Genomic DNA, 8,657 nt, shown 5'->3' on the forward strand with positions numbered 1-8,657 from the left:
GATTTCAGCTTTTCTTTCATTTAATTCATTGGGATACAATCTTGTCTCCTTCATATGTTCACATTATTACATCAAAATTATTGGTTCAAGAAAAACTACGTGATATTTGCTTAAGAGAATAGCAGATAGTATTCTTCCATTGAAGGACATCTAGGTTGTTTCCAGGTTCTGGCTATTACAAATAATGCTGCTATGAACATAATTGAACAGAAGAGACTTGGACCTAGAAGGGCTTCCAGGTGCCCAAGGCGAGGTCCCCAGTTAGTTCCTGGGGCAGCTGAAGATAGGGAACCTGAAATGATCCTATCCTATAGCCATAGTGATGAATATTTTGCATATCACCATAGAACCTTCATCTGGCGATGGATGGAGATAGAGACAGAGACCCACACTGGAGCACTGGACTGAGCTCCCAAAGTCCCAATGAGGAACAGAAGGAGGGAGAAGATGAGCAAGGAAGTCAGGACCACAAGGGGTGCACCCACCCACTGAGACAGTGGGACTGATCTATTGGGAGCTCACCAAGGCCAGCTGGACTATGACTGAAAAAGCAAGGGATAAAACCGGACTCTCTGAATATGGCGGACAATGAGGGCTGCTGAGAAGCCAAGGACAATGGCACGGGGTTTTGATCCTACTACATGTTCTGGCTTTGTGGGAGCCTAGCCAGTTTGGATGTTCACCTTCCTAGACCAGGACGGAGCGGGGAGGACTTTGGACTTTCCACAGGGCAGGGAACCCTGACTGCTCTTCAGACTTGAGAGGGAGGGGGAGAGGAGTGGGGGGAGGGGGAGAGGAATGGGGGGAGGGGGAGAGGAGTGGGAGGCTGGGAGGAGGTGGAAATTTTTTTTCTCAATAAAAAAAAAAGGAAAAAAAAAGAGAGAATAGCAGAAAAAGAATGCAGCCACTCCATGGTGTCAGCTATGTGATGAACACTGCTAAATATTTGATTTTAATTGTTCATTTAACTCTTTCCTCTGAAAGCCTGGATTACTGAGAGCCAGTGTAATATACTTTGCATTGTTGAGTGAACTCATAGATTGCTGAGCTCCATTCCTTTTATTCACGTTGCTTGTTGGGCCCAGTCGAGGTCTAGACAAAAGGCCTCTGCAATGGGATTTGGCATAGCAAGCAGAAGATGGTGTCTGTGACTGTTTGACAGAGTTGGAGTTCTCTGTGCAGGTGTCTCACTTCAGTGCCTGTGTTGTCCCAGACTCCACAGTCCTTGGATGTGCATATTGTCACCCTCACGTGCAGCAAGTATTGTACTTAGGACTAGACTACTACACAGGCAAAGAGTCTCAGCTAAGAATCTTTCTCCCATTCATTTCCCATTCTCTATCTCTCTCTGTCTTTCTTTGTCTGTGTGTGTGCGCGCGCACATGTGCATGTGTGCATGCCTGCCTGTCTATCCGTCTGTCTCTGTCTATCATGTACACCAGACTAATTGGCCTGTAAGCTTCTAAGGATTCTTCTGACTCTCTACCATCTCATCATAGACTGTAACATAGGTGTTTTATGTCTATATATGTATATGTGTGTATCATACAGAAAGCACTTCTGTATCTTATCCTCCTGTCTTTGCAGTCATTAATCATGATTCTGAATAAGGTTGGTCCATAACCTCAGCAGTCCTCTTTGACTAGATTCACTAGTATTCATCCATAATACCTTCTTACATATATGAATACCTTTCATTCCATCACATTCTCTTTTTATTTCAGTAAAGAGCTTTAAATTAATGTGACATCACTAAATCTTCTTTATTGAAATAACATGGAGATGTGCTTTGTCTGTCTCTTCATCCAACTTCCCCACTTGGTGTGGGAGAATTGTATTCTGTCGATCAGGTTTTAAATCAATGCTGATTGGCCAGGCAGGAAGTATAGGCGGGTCAACCAGACAGGAAGTAGAGGCATGGAGATGAGAACAGGAAAATTCTGAGAAGGGGGAAGCCCATTCCTCCCCAGTCCTGCCCAGATCACTGAAGAAGCAGGATGTGATCTACCCCGCTGAAAAAGGTACCGAGCCCTGTGGCTAACATATACTAGAATAATGGGCTAATATACATTATAAGAGCTAATACAAAACCTGAACTAATGGGCCATTCAGTTTATAACTTATGGAGACCTCTGTGTGATTTTTGGGACTTGCCAGCTATGGGAACTGGGCAGGGCAGAAACTCCAACAAGCCTGGCCCTCAGGTTACACCCACTCACTGACTTCAGGCTTCAAAATTTATTTGTGCATGTATATGGTATGTGAGTGCCATGTATATGTATATGTATTTGTACATGTATATGTATTTGTACATGTATATGTATTTGTGACCATGTGTGTTAGTGTGTGGGGGTGCCCAAATGAAAGTGTGGACAGCTTAAGAGTATTGGGAACTCCCAAGGGCTTTCCTGTCTGTCTCCCATCTCACCATATAAATACTGAGGTTTCAAGTTTGTTTTTTTATACTCTGTTGTCTGTGTTATTTATAGATTCAAACCTGGGTTCCTACACCTAAGGAGCATACATACACTCTATCAACTGAGCCATTTTTCCAACTCCAGCTTCACAATTCACTTTAGTGAGTCAGGGTCATGTTATGGTCTCCTGAATAATTACCATTTAGTGATGGTCATTTATGTTGGGGATTTTGAATCATAGTTGTAATGAATTATAAAAAAAAATTTTTGAATAATTAGCATTTTCTGACTAAGCTAAGGAATTTGAGTTTGCTTTCATGAGCATCATAGGAATGGAAGATTGCTCTCAGATTTGGGTGCTTTTATAATGACTCACATTTTAATGATGATTTTTTTCTGATAGTCTTTTCCCTTGCTTCTCATCAATGGCTTCTTACAAACTGGTTGAGCTATCTACTTCTATCAGGTATTTACATTGGCTGTTTATGAAAGATTTCCAAAACAAATAGAATCTCATTCTTGCTAATAATGAATGCCTGCTCTCCAAACCCTTAGTTTTCACGAGGGATTTTGATAATTTATAATTCAGTAGGAGTATTATGGATGTAATTTACATGTGTTCTTAAAACTTTCCATTATATTTTAAACCTTGTCTTTTACATCGTTCCAAATAGCCCAATGATCTATAAAATTTCACTGTTACTTCATCTCTCCCACCTACTCTTGTCTTTTTCCACTGTGTTCTCTGGAGTCAGACAACAGATCTTTTGCATGTCCTAAAGGGGCAATTTAAAGGAGAGAGTCTCAGAGCTACGGCTGACACCAAATTAGGCTCATGAGGCAATGGAAAGTTTCCCCATCTCCAGCTGTCTTGCATTAGTAATTCAGTTACTCCTAGGAGTCTGGCCAACCACAAAGACCAGGATCCAAAAGAGTAAAGGTTCCTTCCTGTGTAGGCTTTAATACCATGGCGTTTAATTATAATTGAACAGCAGAGTTAACTTTCTGAAGCCCCAGTTTCTTCATATCTAGAGTAGAAACCACAGCGCTGGATGATGGAATGGCTCAAGACACTGCCATGCACATTCTGCTCCTTCTGTGGAACTGTAATGCGTGTAAATATTTATAAATATATGTAGATGCATGCATGTTCACATCATATGGTGAATTAAAATAAGAAATCTTTCTCAAATATTTAAAAAAAATGATTCTCATGGAACTAGTGTGACTAGGTCATGAAATGGAGTTCTTAGAAACAAGATTAGCAAATATAAGAAAAATTAGAAAAATTTCCCTTGTCTTTTATGCCATGCAAAGTTGGAGTGGAAAGAGGGCTGCCACGGAGGAAGAGAGCCATCACCAGACACTGCACTCGGGTGCCTTGATCATAGAGTCCACAGTCTTAAGAACTGTGTTAAATAAGTATTCGTTGCATACAAACCAAATGGTTTATGATAATTTATTTAAGCTGCCTAAATAGAGACTCTTTTTATAGATAAATCTTTGTTGTGAATAAATAGAAGACAACAATATACTGGGATCCCTGATCACTACTGATCAGAAGCAAATGATATACTTGCTCTACTAAATTCTGACCCCAACCTCCAAACATTGCCACATCTTCCCAGCAATACAGTTATTTGAGTGGTTGTTGGGAGGCCCCACTGGTCAGATGGTGCAGTCTCCCATAGCTTAGCACCTCCCCCAGGCTCAGCACAATGGGACGGATTCTCACTCTTGCCCCAGTGGCAGCTTTCTGCCCTCTACTTAACCTTATCTGGAAGATGTCTCTAGGCCTGAGTGCTTAGCTCATCTCAAGGATGCACAGGTGTTTGCAAACATTCTTCCTTCACTGCCCACATAGAAATGAAAGAACACGGTCTAACTATTTTCACTGAAGCAGGCCACCTGAGACAAATTATGGTTTGCCCAGCTACCACCCCAATCTTTTCTTTTTGAAAATTTAACTTCTTTATTGATTCTTTAGGAATTTCACATCATGTACCCCAATTCTGCTCACCTCCAGCTGCCCCCATATCCTCCCCTCAGTCCTGTAGGCCCCCACAAAAGAAAACAAAATAAGGCAAACAGGCAAACAAAATAAGAACAAACCAGACTAAAAAAAACCAGAACAAACAAACAAACAAAAATAAACCAAAATCCTCTTTGCCTCTCCTTCTTTCCTGCCTCTCCAGTACCTCTTCATTTGTCCTGATAGCAATGGTATCCTCTGTGTGTCATATAGTATACATTTTGTCCTATCAGCTTTACTAGCAAATGTTCATGGCAATGAGTCGCTGGTCTGGTCAAAGACCTCTGGTTTCTGGTACACCATCATCACTGGATCCTCCCTGGAACTTCTCTGGGATATCTTGTGACTGCCCCAAGTCTAAGGGATTCTTCAGGTATTATTTCACCGGACCAATCCCTTCAGGAGCTCCATCAGGTCCTAGATGAGGTAGATGATAAGATGGGCCAACCCAAGGCCCAACGGTGAGCCTGGGTGGCTGCCACCCCAATCCTGTATATCCCCTATACTCTGGAATAAAGTTGAGCTGTCTCACCGAAGTCAAGTTGTAGAAAGCTATTTCCTCAGTGTTCACATGCATCCAAGGCTCTCTGCCATTGCTTCTGCCCCTTCTTCCTTGTGGACTGGTAGCCCACAGACTGTGCGGCAAAGGGGACCCCACAAGTAGTAAAGAAAACAGTGCCTGTTGAGATGTTTGAAGTCCAAGTGGAAGAGTCTATTTAAGCTGTCAATCCTTTCTGTCTTTTTATTGTCAAATCACCACCACCATCTCTAGAGCACTTTAGAGCACTTCCCTGGATGGGATGCGCTCTTTTCGTTTGGTTCTGCCACAAAGAACAACTAGGGCCCCAATGCAACATTATCTTTAAGAGCCTGGTTGAAGAAGAACTCTAAAAATTTTCAAAAAGTCAGACAAACCTTAATCAGCATGGAGAGTCCATAAGGCAGCCCAGAAAAGAGAACAAAGCAAATCATAAATTTATCTTCAGTGAGGGTGGTATATAGAGGCACTTTGCCAGGAAAAGGTAAGAGGGAATACATCAGAAATCCAATCATAGAAGGAGATACATAGTCATGAATTCAAGAGAACTGCTCAGTCCTTAAGGATTGAAATCCAGTTTCTGTTGTAATAGGAACCCTGGTGTTGCTGTAACTGCGTTACATTACTGTCTGCATTTGCTCCGTGGGATAGGTCTCCTTTGTAGTCCATGGGTCCTATTGCAGCAGCTGATACGTAACACTGTGACATCAGCTGAACTTGTCTCCAGGAGCCAGGAAAAAGTCCCACCCAGAAGTTGCAATTCCAGCACTGTGGTTACTAGACAGAGATTTTCTTGAGTGCCTTGGGGAAAAATTCCATTCATTCTTCAGCTCTAGAGCCTTAGTTACCAAAACCACACTGCTGAAAAGAAGGCCGGGAATGGTGGCACAAGCCTTTAATCCCAGTTGTGGGAGACAGAGGCAGTTGGACCTCTATGAGTTCAAGGCCAGCCTAATCTAAGGAGTGAGTTCCACTACAGTCAGGGCTGTCGCACAGAGAAACCCTGCCTCAAAAAGCAAAACAAAACTAAAACAAGAAAAAGGAAAAGACATTTGAAACCCATTTTTAAAAAAATTATAACCAATACCTTACCAAATTTTTAGAATTAGGCATCCTTAGAAAGAAGAATGTCAAATAATGAATACTGTATTAAACCAAAAGAGTCATCCTTGATGGTGCATTACAGATGATTATGAAGGTACAAGACAAATTGAAAACCCTGAAAATAAGTGAAAAGTAACTAGTCATATAAAAGGCGTGTTCTTAGACTTACAGCAGATTTTTCAAAAAAAATTCACACAAGCCAGAAAAAAATGGGATTAACTAATTAAAGTGGTGAGAAAAAACTAGACTACACGGCCCAGATAAAATGCCATTAAAAACCGAAGAAAACAGTATAATATTACACAGATAAGCAGAAACTAAAAAATTATTATCTCCCAACCATCTATGAAGCTTACGAGAATCTTACACAAAGCCTTTTCATCACCTTGAAAACATATCAACATACAAAATTAACTAGAATAGACACACAAAGGAGAAAGAGAAACAAACAACAGCAAGAGAGAAAACAAACAAAAAAAGTCACAAAATATTCAAAATAAAGAGAAGCAATTTATAAAAAGACAAGAAGATGCTTCTGCTATCAGTGATAACACGGAAAAGAAATTATTAAATCCACAAATCAAGTATAAATACTGGCTGAATGAATAAAAAGAGACAGAGACCCAACTATATGCTGCAATTAAGAAACTCACTTCCCTAATGCACATACGTACAGACTGAGTAAACATCATCCATCAAAAGTTAAAAGAAAGCAGAAGTGAATATATACTCAGATAAAGATTATCCCAAGACAAAAACCATAAAAAGAATATAGACTATCATCTCGCATAGCAATAAGGGTGGATTCAGCAGTAAGATGAGAACATATATAGTTGCATATCATATGCATGCACACATGAACGCATGCACACATATACATATACACATGAACACCTACACATACACATTTCTCCAAATACATAAATACAGTCTGCTCAATCTTTTAGTGTTATTTGTACCTATATTATTTCAGGGTCAAAACTGAACTTGCTTTAATGAGTCAGAAATTATCCTGATACTCAACTCAGGGAAAATACAAAGATATAAAAACAAGTGATGGACACAGATGCAAAATTTCTTAATATTCTCACAAACCAATTTCTACAGCACATAAGGAATATGACATGATCAGTGGATTTCATTGCAAGGATGTGAGGCTATTTCACTGGTCTTTGCTTTTTTTTTTTTTGATCAATGAAGCAGGTACATTTTTTTGTATGTAAAATTTAACATTTTAATGCCAATTAAAAGTAGAGGGAGGAGACAATAAATTTTAGTTGTTTGGTAACATTAAGGCAAGGTATTCTGACATCCTCCACTATCACTATTATTTAAAGAGAAAGAGTTAATGTTTGCCAGTTAGAATAAGCTACATTGCTTAACATGCACATTAGTATGCAATGTCTACGCAGGTCACATAAGAAACTTTTTATTCTTCTGTTTCAAGTCATAGGTCTTTCTTGCTTGCATCGTTAAATTTAACCATTTTTCAGCTTTTCTTTATGCATCTAAGATCAGACTACCATTGCCCTGTTTATTCCCAATATTTCCAACCTCTCTCTCGGCTTTGTCATACCTAAGAGCCCATCTTTACCCACTCACTTTATGAGTTTAGGAGTCATCTATCTCTGTCTTTTTTGATTTTTCTAATTATTCTCAGCTATACCTAAAATGCCTCTTCAAGAATGAATCTATAGGAAGAAAAGGACTTGAGTCTCTTTCTACCTGAAAAACTACCTAGCGCTCACTTCAAAAACTACATTTAGTTCTGTGTGAGTTCCTCAGTACTTACCCTAGAAGATAGGAGTGCAGAAAGTCTAGTGGCTGATGAGAACTTGACCAACAGGCTCTTTTTCTGGTCTACTTTTCTTACTTTTTTTTCTCTCTTAATTAAATGACGGTAGACAAAAATCAGACATCCTTAAGTAATTGTGTTTTTAAATCAAGTATGCTTTTGTTTCTTGTCTTTTCTCTTTAGTCTTAGAAATTTCTTTTTAAATCTTTCTATTAACTATTTAATTTGAGCAAATGGAATTCAAATTTCTCAGCCAGCTACAGCACAGCTTTTCCTTTAGACCATCATCTAAGTCTGAACATAAAAGTGATTTTCTTTTTTTAATTAAAAAACCGTTTTGCCTATTAGCTCTGTGTTTTTATTAACTAACTCTTACATCTTAAATTAACCCATTCCTATTATTTTGTATTTTACCATGAAGCTTGTGGCTTACCAACAAGGTTCCAGGGCTTCTGTCTCCTTTGGTAGCTACAGGATGTCTCCCGGACTCTGCCTTCTTTTCCCTAACCCAACCCCTAACCCTAACCCTAACTAAAGCAGCTTCTTTATTAACCAATGGTAATCAAACACATTCACAGCATACAGAGGGGAATTCCACAAAGGGTGATTTTCTTTTATGTTTAGTTGTCTTCCTTCTTTGGTTATCTATTTCTTTCCTTGTCAGCTCTTTTACAGTGTTTTTTTTTTCTCAAAGTTGTGTAGACACATGTTTAAGTTTGAGTGTTTTGGAAAAAAGAGTGAATTGATTGTTCTAGACTATCTCTTTTTTTC

Source organism: Microtus oregoni, unplaced genomic scaffold, assembly GCF_018167655.1.
Source record: "Microtus oregoni isolate MIOR12 unplaced genomic scaffold, Mior012 000000F_ref0000247, whole genome shotgun sequence".
NCBI classification, from domain to species: Eukaryota; Metazoa; Chordata; class Mammalia; order Rodentia; family Cricetidae; genus Microtus; species Microtus oregoni.